Genomic DNA, 12881 nt, shown 5'->3' with positions numbered 1-12881 from the left:
TCTAATACTTTTACTTTCTTGGGAAAAAAGAATCAAAATCAGCCCTTGAAAGTAAAGCATTTTGGGGAATATGTTGCAAATTTCAAGAAAGAGGATATGAAATGGTCTAGCAAATCTGTTGAAACACGTAGGAAATTTTATTTCTGGTGCCAGAAGTTATCACCACCAAGCATTCCCACTGCTGCTGCTGCTGCTGTCACTTCAGTCGTGTCCAACTCTGTGTGACCCCATAGACGGAAGCCCACCAGGCTCCCCTGTCCCTGGGATTCTCCAGGCAAGAACACTGGAGTGGGTTGCCATTTCCTTCTCCAATGTGTAAAAGTGGAAAGTGAAAAGTGAAAGTGAAGTCGCTCAGTCATGTCCGACCCTTAGCGACCCCACGGACTGCAGCCTACCAGGCTCCTCCATCCATGGGATTTTCTAGGCAAGAGTACTGGAGTGGCTTGCCATTGCCTTCTCCAAGCATTCCCACTAGCTTCTGCTAATTGCTGTCATTTAGTGATCCACTCTTCTCATATACTATCTAGTTAATCTATACTCAGAGTGGAAAGTACAAAGAATTTCCTACTGACTAGCTTTCTGTCCTTGGAAAGTGTAAACTCTGAGTTTCCTTATCCATAAAATATGAATAATAACATCTACTTAACGAAGTTGTAAGGATAATTAAAAGAGGCAATGTAATGTATTTAAATCTTGAATTTAGCAATCCTAAAGCTCAATTTCTCGATCCTTTCCTCTTATATTGAATTTAATAAAATTTCTGCTGATTAAAACTCCTTTCCTTCCAAATCTCTGTCCTGATATCTCACAATATATTTTATGTTCTCTTCTATCAGTGGTGATATTTTTACCTCATGTTTGGAAGAATTAAAAATAGTTCCAGAATTTTATATCCCTGCAGCCTGTTACCTCTCCAACAGATATATCTCCCTTTGATTTTGAAGGTAAAGCACATGTGTGTATATGTGTGTGCATGTGGTATTATTGTTGAAACTTCTAGAAGAGAAATGAAGGATTGTGGTTTTAACGTTAAACTCTAAGGAAATAAAGTCAGTTCACTGGAATAAAATTAACAGTTCTAAATACAATAAAGTATACCAACTTTATACTACAGAATCTTTTATTAACTTAGAATTAACTTAGCTTTTGTGTTAACTAAGAATCTTATTTTCTAAGAAATAAGGGGGAAAAATAAACAATAGCTGTTTTTAATCTCTCCATAAAACCTCCCAGAATGTGTACTGAGGAAATGCAGAATGTATAAGACATTTTAAAATAGTTTTGACTTTTGCTCTTTATGAAAACAATTTTTGTATCATTAATTGGTCTCTAACTTATCCTTCCATAAGCAACTAGAAAAGCAAGTACTGAGTTGGCCAAAACTGTCTTTCAAGTTTTTCTATAACATCTTACGAAAAGCCCAAACAAGGTTTTTGGCCAGCCCAATGTATGAAGCAACTGTTAATAGATACCAACTACAGGTAATAAAAGACTGATTCCTCAGAAAATGAAAACAAAGGAGGTAAGCCCTGTGTGTGTGTGCATAGTCACATCCACCTCTGTGCATGGAATTTTTCAGGGAAGAATACTGGAGTGAGTTGCCATTTCCTTCTCCAGTGGATCTTCCCAACCCAGGGATCGAACCTGTGTTTCTTGTGTCTTCTTCATTGGTAGGTGAGTATTTTACCAGCTAAGCCACTGGAGAATCCCTATGATTGTCTCCAGATTACTGGCAGTTGCCAGGCCACAGTGCAGGGAGGGATAGCCAAAATAAAGCTCAGCATATCAGTGCATTAAGTAGCTAGAGATCAGAGGATGAGTGAGGAAGCAATTAAAAAATACAGAAGATAAAAAGTTAAAAAAAAAAACTATTCAGAGATCTGCAGTGGTTTAAAGGTTTTGTTGAGTACTAATTGGCATGGGGCAGGGTGAAGTAAGTCAGTTGAGTACTTAAAAAGAGGGGTGCGGGGAGCAAGGAAAGAATGGACTAAAACGCAGTAAACCAAACAATCTCAGTACCTCACATATCTGGGAATACATATTCCCATCTGTCAAAGTATAGAGAACCTCTAATACTTGGGGCATTGGGTAGCATCTTCGGAAGAGTTGTGCCTCAATAGTGGGCCAAATTAGCACTAGAATAAAACTGCTATGAATTCACCCTACTATAAATCTTAAAAACAAGCCTCAAAATGTTCACATTGCTCTTCAGGTAACTTCCTGTGGGCCAGAACAATACTTTAAAGAAATACAACAAAATCTACATTTAACAATGTAAAAATTACAGTGTCCAGTATCCAGTCAAAAATTATCAGACATGCAAAGAAACAGAAAAATGTATAATCCATAACCAGAGGTAAAAGTGATCAATAGAAATGTACCTAGATATAACAGAGATAATGGAATTAACAGGCACTTTAACAGTTATTATAAACATAAATATATTCTGGGATATAAAGAAAATCAGGAATATATTGGCAGACATGGAAGATACAAAAAAGATTCAAAGATAATTCTAGAGATTAAAAACTATAATATCCAAAATGAAAAATAAATGTAATAAAATTAAGAGCAAATTAGACCCAGCAGAAGAAAAGATTCATGAACTTGTAACAGCAATATTCACTATCCAAAATAAAGTTCCCTGGTGGTCTAGTGGCTAGGATTCAGCACTTTTACCGCTGCAGCTTGGGTTTGATTCCCAGTAAGGGAAGGTATCATTTTGGGCTTCCCTGATAGCTCAGTTGGTAAAGAATCCACCTGCAATGCAGGAGACCCTGGTTCGATTCCTGGAGAAGGGATAGGCTACCCACTCCAGTATTCTTGGGCTTCCCTTGTGGCTCAGCTGGTTAAGAATCCACCTGCAATGTGGGAAACCTGGGTTCAGGAGACCTGAGTTCAATCCCTGGGTTGGGAAGATCCTCTGGAGAAGGGAAAGGCTACCCACTTCAGTATTCTAGTCTGGAGAATTCCATGGACTGTACAGTCCACAGGGTGGCAAAGAGTCAGACACGACTGGGTGACTTTCACTTTCACCTTCAAAATAAAGTACAAAGGAAGCAAAACTGAAAGAAACAAAAAGAACAGAGTTTCAGTGAGCTGTGTGAAAATATGAAACTGAGAATTGGGTAAATTAGAGACTAGAAATCAAAGAAAAAAAAGGGAGGGTGTAAAAGTTACTGGCCAAAAATAATGGCTGAAGTTTTCCTAAATGTGACAAAGACCATAAACCCATAGAAGTTCAAGTAACACAGAAAAAAAAAAAAAAAAATTGCACCAAGGCACACGTAATCAAGTTGCTGAAAACTAATGATAAAGAGGAAAAGCATTCAGAGAAAAACAATTTATACAAAGGAACAAAAATAAGAATTATAGACTTATTTTTAAAAACTGTAAATGAGAAGACAAGTGATACTGCTTTAGATTTGTTTTCTTGGTTGAGAATTGGTGTAAATTCACCACCAGTAAAAATTTTGGCAAGGGCTGTCAGTATGCTACCAACCACCAGTAATAGTCTCTTCATTACAAGCTAGCCATTGATTGATCCAGATCCAAAATCTTAGTTTAGTCAGCTTCGTAGGACTAGTCTTAGTTCTGCCTTAGGTCATGTTACCCATATCACAGTACTGAGACAAACATTTGTGTTTCAGAGATTACCAAGTAGTACATTTAGCTGACTCATTGGAAAAGATCCTGATGCTGGGAAAGATTGAAGGCAAAAAGAGAAGGGAGCAGCAGAGGATGAGATGGTTAGATGTCATCCCTGACTCAATAGACATGAATTTGAACAGACTCTGGAAGACAGTGAAGGACAGAGAAACTTGGCATGCTGCAGTCCATAGGGTCATAAAACATCAGACACGACTTAACAACTGAACGACACTTAGCAATACTTGCAAAAAATACTTGAGTGGGAAGGATGGGGCAAAAGAAAAGGTTGAACTGCAACAGAATTGTAACAGAGGCCTCAACTGGTCCAATGAACAGGCTCTGGAACTGGGATGGGCCTTCAGAATCGTCCCAAATTGAAAAAAGGAACTGAGCCTTTGTACCTTCATCTAAGTGAAAGTGTTAGTCACTCAGTCATGTCTGACTCTTTGTGACCCCATGGACTGTAGCCCACCAGGCTCCTCTGTCCATGGGATTCTCCAGGCAAGAATACTGGATTGGGCTACCATTTCCTTCTCCAGGGGATCTTCCTGACCCAGGGATTGAACCTGGGCCTCCTGCATTGCAGGAAGATTCTTAACCATCTGAGCCACCAGGGATGGTACCGTCCTGTAAACCAGTCACTCAATATGGGTTGATTTGGGAAGTGCAACCCTGGGTGAAGTAGTTCCCTCCAGTCAAGCATGGTTCTTAAAGAAGACTGCAGCCAATATCCCTGACTGGTGAGCAGTGAATGACTCAGCACAGAAGGGGTTCTATGGAGAACACCTCATATCCACTGCAAGGGATCCCTAGCATTAAAACGAACAAACTAGAAAAGTGATTGGATTAATATGAGAGAGGTTATGAGAACTGATGTTTTGGGATATTATTTGCTTTATTGTTTGTTGATTTATTAAAAAAAATAATGTTTGCCATATTAATAGATGATTTGGAATTGAAAAAGTTTAAATTGCCTGTAATCTTAACAATCAGATAAAACCCTATGAAATCTTGGGAGTATGACAACTCAGAATAAAGTAGCTCTCTTTTTGTCTTCTAAGGCTTATATGATTGACTGAGATTAGCAGTAATTTTTTCTTAAAAGTTCATGATGAAGCTAATAATACAGTGAAAGGACCTGCATTCTTATTCATTATGTACAGTGTCTCAGACTTTTGTATTTATGGGTTTTTTGTCAGCTTTCTGATTTATATCTTGGAAAGTCTAAAGACTGCATCCATCTTTAGATTTTATCAGTTTCTACCTGTCTTCTTACAGTTCAGTGATCTAACTTGCCAGGCATTACTTTATGCTCAAGTGAAGAGTCCAAAGTCTTTCTTTTCCCCATCTTAACATTGTGTGTCCCCTCCACTCAGATTTATATTTCACCTATTGCTAGGCTGTGGTGCTATTAAGTGTTGCTATTAAGCACTTTTTGATCATTAAACAGAAAATTAAATTTCAAAATCAAATCATAAATTGGAAGAATTACATAGCTTAAAAATCACAGACAATGGAAATTTTTCAGAATCAGTGTTACATAATTTGTAAAGTGAATGTATTTTTAAGAAACCTATTAGTAAGTTAGATTTGGATGACTTGTGGGCAGCAGTGCCATCTGCAGGTCTGTGATGCCATTCTTCTTAGAGTCTGGTGTTCTCTAAGAGATTTGACTCTGCTGAATATTTATGGTTTTATAATGCCAAGTACAAAGTGGCCTTAATCACAGACTGAAGAAGAATGAACTTATAGGTACAGATCCTAATTAGAGATTTTTAAACCACTGAGCTAATATCAACTGCCATATCCATATTAATAATTCAAATGTTAAGCATAATGTGTAAGATCTAGACTATATATATGAAATGAGCATAAATATTGGAATAATGCTCTGGAAGTGGGTTCTAATTGTGTATATATTATCAGCTGTGTGACATTAAAGAAATTACTTAACTTCTCGGAAATGCAGTATTTTTAATTTATAAAATGGGAATAATACTTCCTTCATGACATCTTTGAGACCTCAAAATACATAAAATGTATAAAATGCCTAGTACAAGTGTGCATACAATATGCTATCAATTGATAATAGTTCCCTTTCCCTTAAAATTAGAACAAAAATCTCAAGACCATTTACTGTCTTTGTACCTAGTGCATTTAAGAGTTATAAAATATATCATTACCTTTTTGGATAAGGTAGAATTTGGGATACTTATCCTATCCTGTGTATCTTTTCATTTTTATGTCTTTTGTAAAATTTAAATGTAGATATATATGTTGGTAGCTGCATAGAGTATTTCTACAATATATTTATAAGAAATGATAAACAGTGATTGCTGAATTTGGGGAGTATGAAGGAATCTTATTTTTTTAATGTGTTTACCGCTGAAACTGTTTTAATTTCTATCATGTCCAACATTACTTTTCCCAAAATAGAATGCTAATAAATATAAATATTTGGAAAAGGAAAATATCTGAGATTATCCTTATATTAAAATGAATGACAATTCCCTCTTTTCACCCCCCACCTCTATAAATCTTTGCTTCTAAATAAGACAGAGAAGTATTACCTGAGCAATTCAAATTTAGAGTAACTTTTCTCTAAAATTGTAATATATACTTTCAAAAGAATCTGTAGACAGCTTTCTTCAAAATTGATAAGAATGGAATAAACTGCCTAAGATCTGCCCTCTTAGAAAGCACAAGCTGACATGATTATTCAGTTGCTAGCTCTGTGATTACATAGTAGACTGATTTCCATGGTCATTCATGGACATGCCCAGATTAACACCATATTTGAATCACTTGACATGCATGTTTCCAGCTGAGGTTGAGCAAGATAAGGCTCTACCTTCTTGTTTCAGCTCTCATGCAGTAAATAAGTGTCCTTTTTACAGTTATGCAGTGCCATGTTCTTATTTTGGAGCTTTTGATAGGTGACTTCACTGTTTAAAATGAACCCCAAGTATAGTGCTGAAGTACTGCCTTTTGTTCCTAAGAATAACAAGATGGTGATGTACCTGATGAGCAAATGAATGTGTTAGGTAAACTCCACTCAGGCATGAGTTATAGTACTGTTGGCTATCAGTTAAATGTTAATGCATCAACAAAACAATTAAATAATGCATGTTTAAACAGAAGCATACATAAAACAAGGTTATAGATTAGTCAGTTCTTGAAAATGTTAGGGCCAAAGGCTAGAAGGAACCTAACTCTATAATTCCCCTAGGAGCAAAGGTTTGGGATTGCTATTTCAGTGTTTGTGGTGACTTTATAGAAAAATTATATTGCCATATGTTTACAAAAGAGTGGAGGTATCATGGCTGACTTTGTCCCCCTGCACCTTTCTCTCTTTTCTGAATTTATTCTAATGAACATACACTAATTTTACTACAAGGAATAAAATTTTTCAAAATATATACAATATTAAATGAGACAAAAGTAAAATACATTGATTTAGCAGTCATATGGATTTGAGTTACTGTTTTGCCATTTAATGCCTATGTGACTTTGAGAACATTGTTTAACTTTTTCACAGCCTGTATACACATCTATAAAACAGATAATATGTAACTTGGAAGGTTATTCTGAGGATTAACAACAATGTATCTAAGTTGTCTAGCTCAATATCTGGTATTCTTGGAACTCAAAACAATGTAACTATTAATATTAATTCTCTCCTAGGACTAAATCACAGAAGCCCAAGCCTCAGATGCTCAACAGATCTTTGAAAAATCATGATTTTCTTCCCAGTTATTATCCCCATTCACAAGCACAAATTTAATAGATTCAGTGCTTCAGCTTCTCTACACTTTTCTTGTTCCATCAACTGTTTGTTGAGTATCCACACCATGCAGAAACTCTTCTATTGGTGAATAAAATAAAGTCTCTGCTTTGGGGTATGTTAAATCACATGATTTGGCCTTTGTAGAAGATCTATGGCTTCCCATGTGGCTCAGTGGTGTAGATTCCACCTGCCAAGCAGGAAACGCAGGTTCAATCCCTGAGTCGGGAATATCCCCTGGAGAAGGAAATGGCAACCCACTCCAGTATTCTTGCCTAGGAAATCCCATGGAAAGTGGAGCCTAGTGGGCTACAGTCCATGGGGTCGCAAAGAATCAGACACGACTTAGTGACTAAACAGCAACAGTAGCAGAAGAACTATGACTTTGACCTCCACATGCATTTCATCTAATACCCAGATGTAGGGATGGAGCGATTAACCCTAAAATACTGCCTATTCTGGAAGTGATTCTTTTTTGAATCAAGTCCATCAGAAATTTGCTTAGGTACAGCCCCAGAGTTTTACACCTAAACTCATTTAATACGCGTGGCATCATAGTACTTGATTTTTCTTCTAACAATAACTCTCCAGAGCTTTTTCCACCTGGACCCTTTTTCTCCTTTTGAGAGTTCATAGTATCTCCTTTCTCTCTTTACCAACCTGGGGAGGTTAATTTGTTGAACATTTACACTAGGTTAGTCTGAGATGGTCAAGGGGATCTGACAATTATACAAATTTAGAAAATTTCTTTTTTTTTTAATTTATTTTAATTGGAGGCTAATTACTTTACATTATTGTATTGGTTTTGCCATACATTGTTATGAATCTGCCCCAAGTGTACATGTGTTCCCCATCTTGAACCCCCCTCCCACCTCCCTCCCCATCCCATCCCTCTGGTTCATCCCAGTACACCAGCCCCAAGCATCCTGTATCATGCTTTCTGAATGAAAGCTCTATTTCAAAATAATAGTTTTGAGAATAACTGAATCCACATCTCAAATTTAATAAGGATGATTTGTTGTTGTTATGGTTGTTCAGTTGTGTCCGATTCTTTGTGACCCACGTGGACTGCAACACTCAGGCTTCCCTGTCCTTCACCATCTCCCGGAGCTTGCTCAAATTTATGTCCATTGAGTTGGGGATGCCATCCAACCATCTAGTCCTCTGTTGTCTCCTTCTTCTCCTGCCTTCAATCTTGCCCAGCATCAGGGTCTTTTCCAATGAATCGGCTCTTCACATCAGGTGGCCAAAGTATGGAAGCTTCAGCTTCAGCAGCAGTCCTTCCAGTGAATATTCAGGGTTGATTTCTTTTAGTATTGACTGGTTTGATTTCCTTGCAGTTCAAGGGACTTTCAAGAGTCTTCTTCAATACCACGGCTCCAAAGCATCAATTCTTCAGTGCTCAGCCTTCTTTATGGTCCAGCTCTCACATCCATTCATGACTACTGGAATAACCATAATATGAATATAAGGAACTTTGTTGTCAAAGAAATGTCTCTGCTTTTTAATACACTGTCTAGGTTTGTCATAGCTTTCCTTTCAAGGAGCAAACATCTTTTAATTTCATGGCTGCAATTACCATCTGCAGTGATTTTGGAACCTAAGAAAATAAAATCTGTCACTGCTTCTACTTATTCCCCTTCTATTTGCCGAAGTGATGGGACCAAATGTCATGATCTTAGTATTTTGAATGTTGAGTTTTAAGCCAGCTTTTACTTTGGATGATTTTACTTGGGCATAATTTATAATAGAAGTTGTGCTTTTAAAAGTAAGGTACACAAATGGGAGTTCTACTTGGTCCCCCATACACAGAGAAGGAGCAGTCTGTTTCTCCCTCTACCCCCGTCATGATCTGTTAGCTGTGTTGTCCTTTTCTTTGGTATAAGGTGCTGGAATGTCACTAACTATATTCCCATGTGTTGTCCAAGAGGCTGGCAAAATCCTTCTATGTATGGCCCAGTGTCCCACTGTGTCCTTTACTAATTGTACAGCTTAACTGACTTCACCTGTGTGCAGCTGCCCTTTTACATTTTTCTATTTTATCGTCTCTGCTTTTTTTTCCTTTTTTTTTTTCTTTGTCTCTGCTTTTATGTTGCATTCAGCTTTTCTTTTCTACACACAGCAATGTCCCCTCTGTGGATCCTCTTTTCTTTAGCATCAGCTCTCAACCACTGGGAAAGACTATTTACCTTTGGGAAATAATTTTATTTTGCCACCAGATAAACCTGCCCCCTACCCATGTGCTTCTTTTCTAACACACTCTGGATCTTGGAAACAGAAGACAGTAAGTAGTTTTTCTTCATTCCAGAACATCTTGGGCCATAGCTACACAGCAGGGATCAAAGCAGGCACACATCAAAAGCACCCCAACTGAGAGGAGCAGCCCTGAAGCTTCTGCGCCTCCGGCTCTTGTTATCTTCACTGCCTGTGAGTCATGTATATCTCATCTCATCTCATCTTTCCTGTCTGCTATTCCGTTTCTAAGGCTCAGCAGAGAAAGCTGCTCTTTACTAAACTTATTTAACAACTCAAGATAAAACTCCTTCAATTTTTCCCTCCCTCCATCCTCTCATAATTACTATACCTAAGCAATTTCGATACTCATTTATTTGACTTTACTTAAGCTCTCACTGTGTGCCAACTGCTATGAGTGAGTGATGAGGCTAGAAAAAAATGAATGATACTCTCCTTACTCTCAAGGAGCCTTCAACTAATGGAGCAAGACTATTATCACGTAGACAGTTCTAATACAGTGTGTGTTCAAATCCATTGTTGTCATCGTTCAGTTGATAAATCATGTCCGACTCTGCGACCCCATGGACTGCAGCAAGCCAGGTTCCTCACTCCTCCACTATCTCCTGGAGTTTACTCAAATTCATGTCCATTGAGTCAGTGATGCTATATAACCATTCTCATAGCACACCCTCTTCTCCTTTTACCTTCAATCTTTCCCAGCATCAGGGTCTTGTCCAATGAGTCGTTTCTTCACATCAAGTAGCCAAAGTTTTGGAGCTTCAGCTTTAGCATTAGTCTTTCCAATGAATATTCACAGCTGATTTCCTTTAGGATTGACTGATTTGATCTCCTTAGAGTCCAAGGGACTCTCAAGTCTTCTCCAGCACCACAATTCAAAAACATCAGTTCTTCGGCTCTCAGTCTTCTTTGGGCTTCCATGGTGGCTCAGGCAATAAAGTATCTGCATGCAATACAGGAGACCCCAGTTCAATCCCTGGGTCAGGAGGGTCCCCTGGAGAAGGGAATGGATACCCACTCCAGTATTCTTGCCTGGAGAATTCCGTGGACAAAGATACCTGGCGAGCTACAGTCCATGGGGTCGTAAAGAGTCACGACTGAGTGACTAACACTTTATCATCATTAGTAGCCTTCTTTATGGTCCAACTCTCACATCCATACATGACTACTGGAAAATCACAGCTTTGACTATATGGACCTTTGTCAGAAAAGTAATGTCTCTGCTTTTTAGTACACTGTCTCAGTTTGTCATAGCTTTCCTTCCAGGGAGTAAGCGTCTTAATTTCATGGCTACAGTCACTGTCTGCAGTGATTTTGGAGTCCATAGTAGAGACAAAGGATCTTTTTTGGAGTAAATGGAAGGGGCACCATTTCTCAGATGAGTGATGCCTTGGATGGGTGTTTTTCCAGGCAGAGGGTTCACAGATGTAGGGACAGTGTTAGGGTAGTGTAGACAGAGGCAAATCACTGAAGATGAAAAATAGCAAATGTATTCTTGAGATTGAAGCAAGTCAAGATTGCTGAGCTATGGATTTGAGTCAGGGAGTTACTAGAGATGCTGCTAAGATCATAAAAACTTCATACTATTTTTTCCCTTTGTTTTGTTCCACTGCAGTGATTTCTACCAATCTGTCTTCCAGCTCACTAATTCATTCTTCTGCCTCATTTATTCTGTTATTGCTTCCTTCTAGTGTACTCTTCATTTCATTTATTGTATTGTTCATCTCTTTTTTTTTTATTGGAGGCTAATTATTTTACAATATTATATTGGTTGGTTTTGCATACATTGACATGAATCCGCCCCGGGTGTACATGAGTTCCCCCTCCCAAACCCCCTCCCACCTCCCTCCTCCCCTTATCCTCCCTCTGGGTCATCCCCGCATACCAGCCCCGAGCATCCTGTAACATGCATCGACCCTGAACTGGCGATTCATTTCACATATGATAATATACATGTTTCAATGCCATTCTCCCAAACCATCCCACCCTCACCCTCTCCCACAGAGTCCCAAAGACTGTTCTATACATCTGTGTCTCTTTTACTGTCTCGTATACAGGGTTATCATTTGCATCTTTCTAAATTCCATATATATGCATTAGTATATTGTATGGGTGTTTTTCTTTCTGGCTTACTTCACTCTGTATAATAGGCTCTAGTATCTTCCAGCTCTTTGATAAACATTTCTCATAATCTTGTCAGTCTGCCTCCATTCTTTTTCTAAGATCTTGGATCATCTTTACTGTCATTACTCTGAATTCTTTTTCAGGCAGATTGCCTAGCTCCACTTAACTTAGTTGTTCTGGGGTTTTATCTTGTTCCTATATCTGGAACATATTTCTCTGGCATCTCATTTTGTATAGCTTCCTATCTTTGTGCTATCTGTTCCACAGGCTGTAAAATTGTACTTCCTCTTGCTTCTGGTGCCTGCCCACTGGCGGATGGAGCTGCATTTTGTCTCTGGTAGGCAGGGCCATGTCACAGGTTGTGTTTAGAGGCAGCAACTGTGGGCTCATGATAACTTTAGGGAGTCTGTCTGTTGATGGATGGGGCTGTGTTTCCACCTGAGGCATCCCAGCACTGGAACCTGTAGGCTATTAAGTCAGGCCAGGTCTCAGTGTCAAAATGGCAACCTCCAGGAGAGCTCATGCCAGTGAATATTCCCTGGGGATTCTGCCACCAGTGTCCACCCCAATCGTGAGCTAAAGCTAACCCCTACCTCTCCAGGAGACACTCCAACACCCACAGTTAGACTTGACCCAGGCTCCTATGGAGTCACTGCTTTGCCATGGGTCCCAGTGCACCTGAAACCTTGTGTGTGCCTTCCAAGTGTGGAGTCTCTGTTTCCCCCAGTCCGTGGGGCTCTTGCACTCAAACCTTACTTGCCTTCAAAGCCAAATGCTCTGGGGGCTCCTGCTTCCAGTGTTAGACCACCAGGCTGGAGAGCCTAACATGGAGCTCAGAACTCTCAGTCCTGTGGGAGAAACTCTGCAATATAATTATTTTCCAATCTGTGGATAACCAAACCGGTGAGTATGGGATTTGATTATATCATGAAAAGTACCCCTTCTACTGCCTCTTTGTGACTTCTTTGTCTTTAGATATAGAATATCTTTTGTGGTAGGTTCCAGTCATTTTTGTCAATGGTTGTTCAGCTATTAATGTTATTTTTGGTGTATTCAAGAGACGGGATAA

The sequence above is a fragment of the Moschus berezovskii genome, chromosome 4 (assembly GCF_049115385.1).
Source record: "Moschus berezovskii isolate FMDL1 chromosome 4, NW_MosBer_1.0, whole genome shotgun sequence".
Taxonomy (NCBI): Eukaryota; Metazoa; Chordata; class Mammalia; order Artiodactyla; family Moschidae; genus Moschus; species Moschus berezovskii.
The sequence above is the reverse complement of the archived record's forward strand: the minus strand, read 5'-3'. Positions refer to the sequence as shown.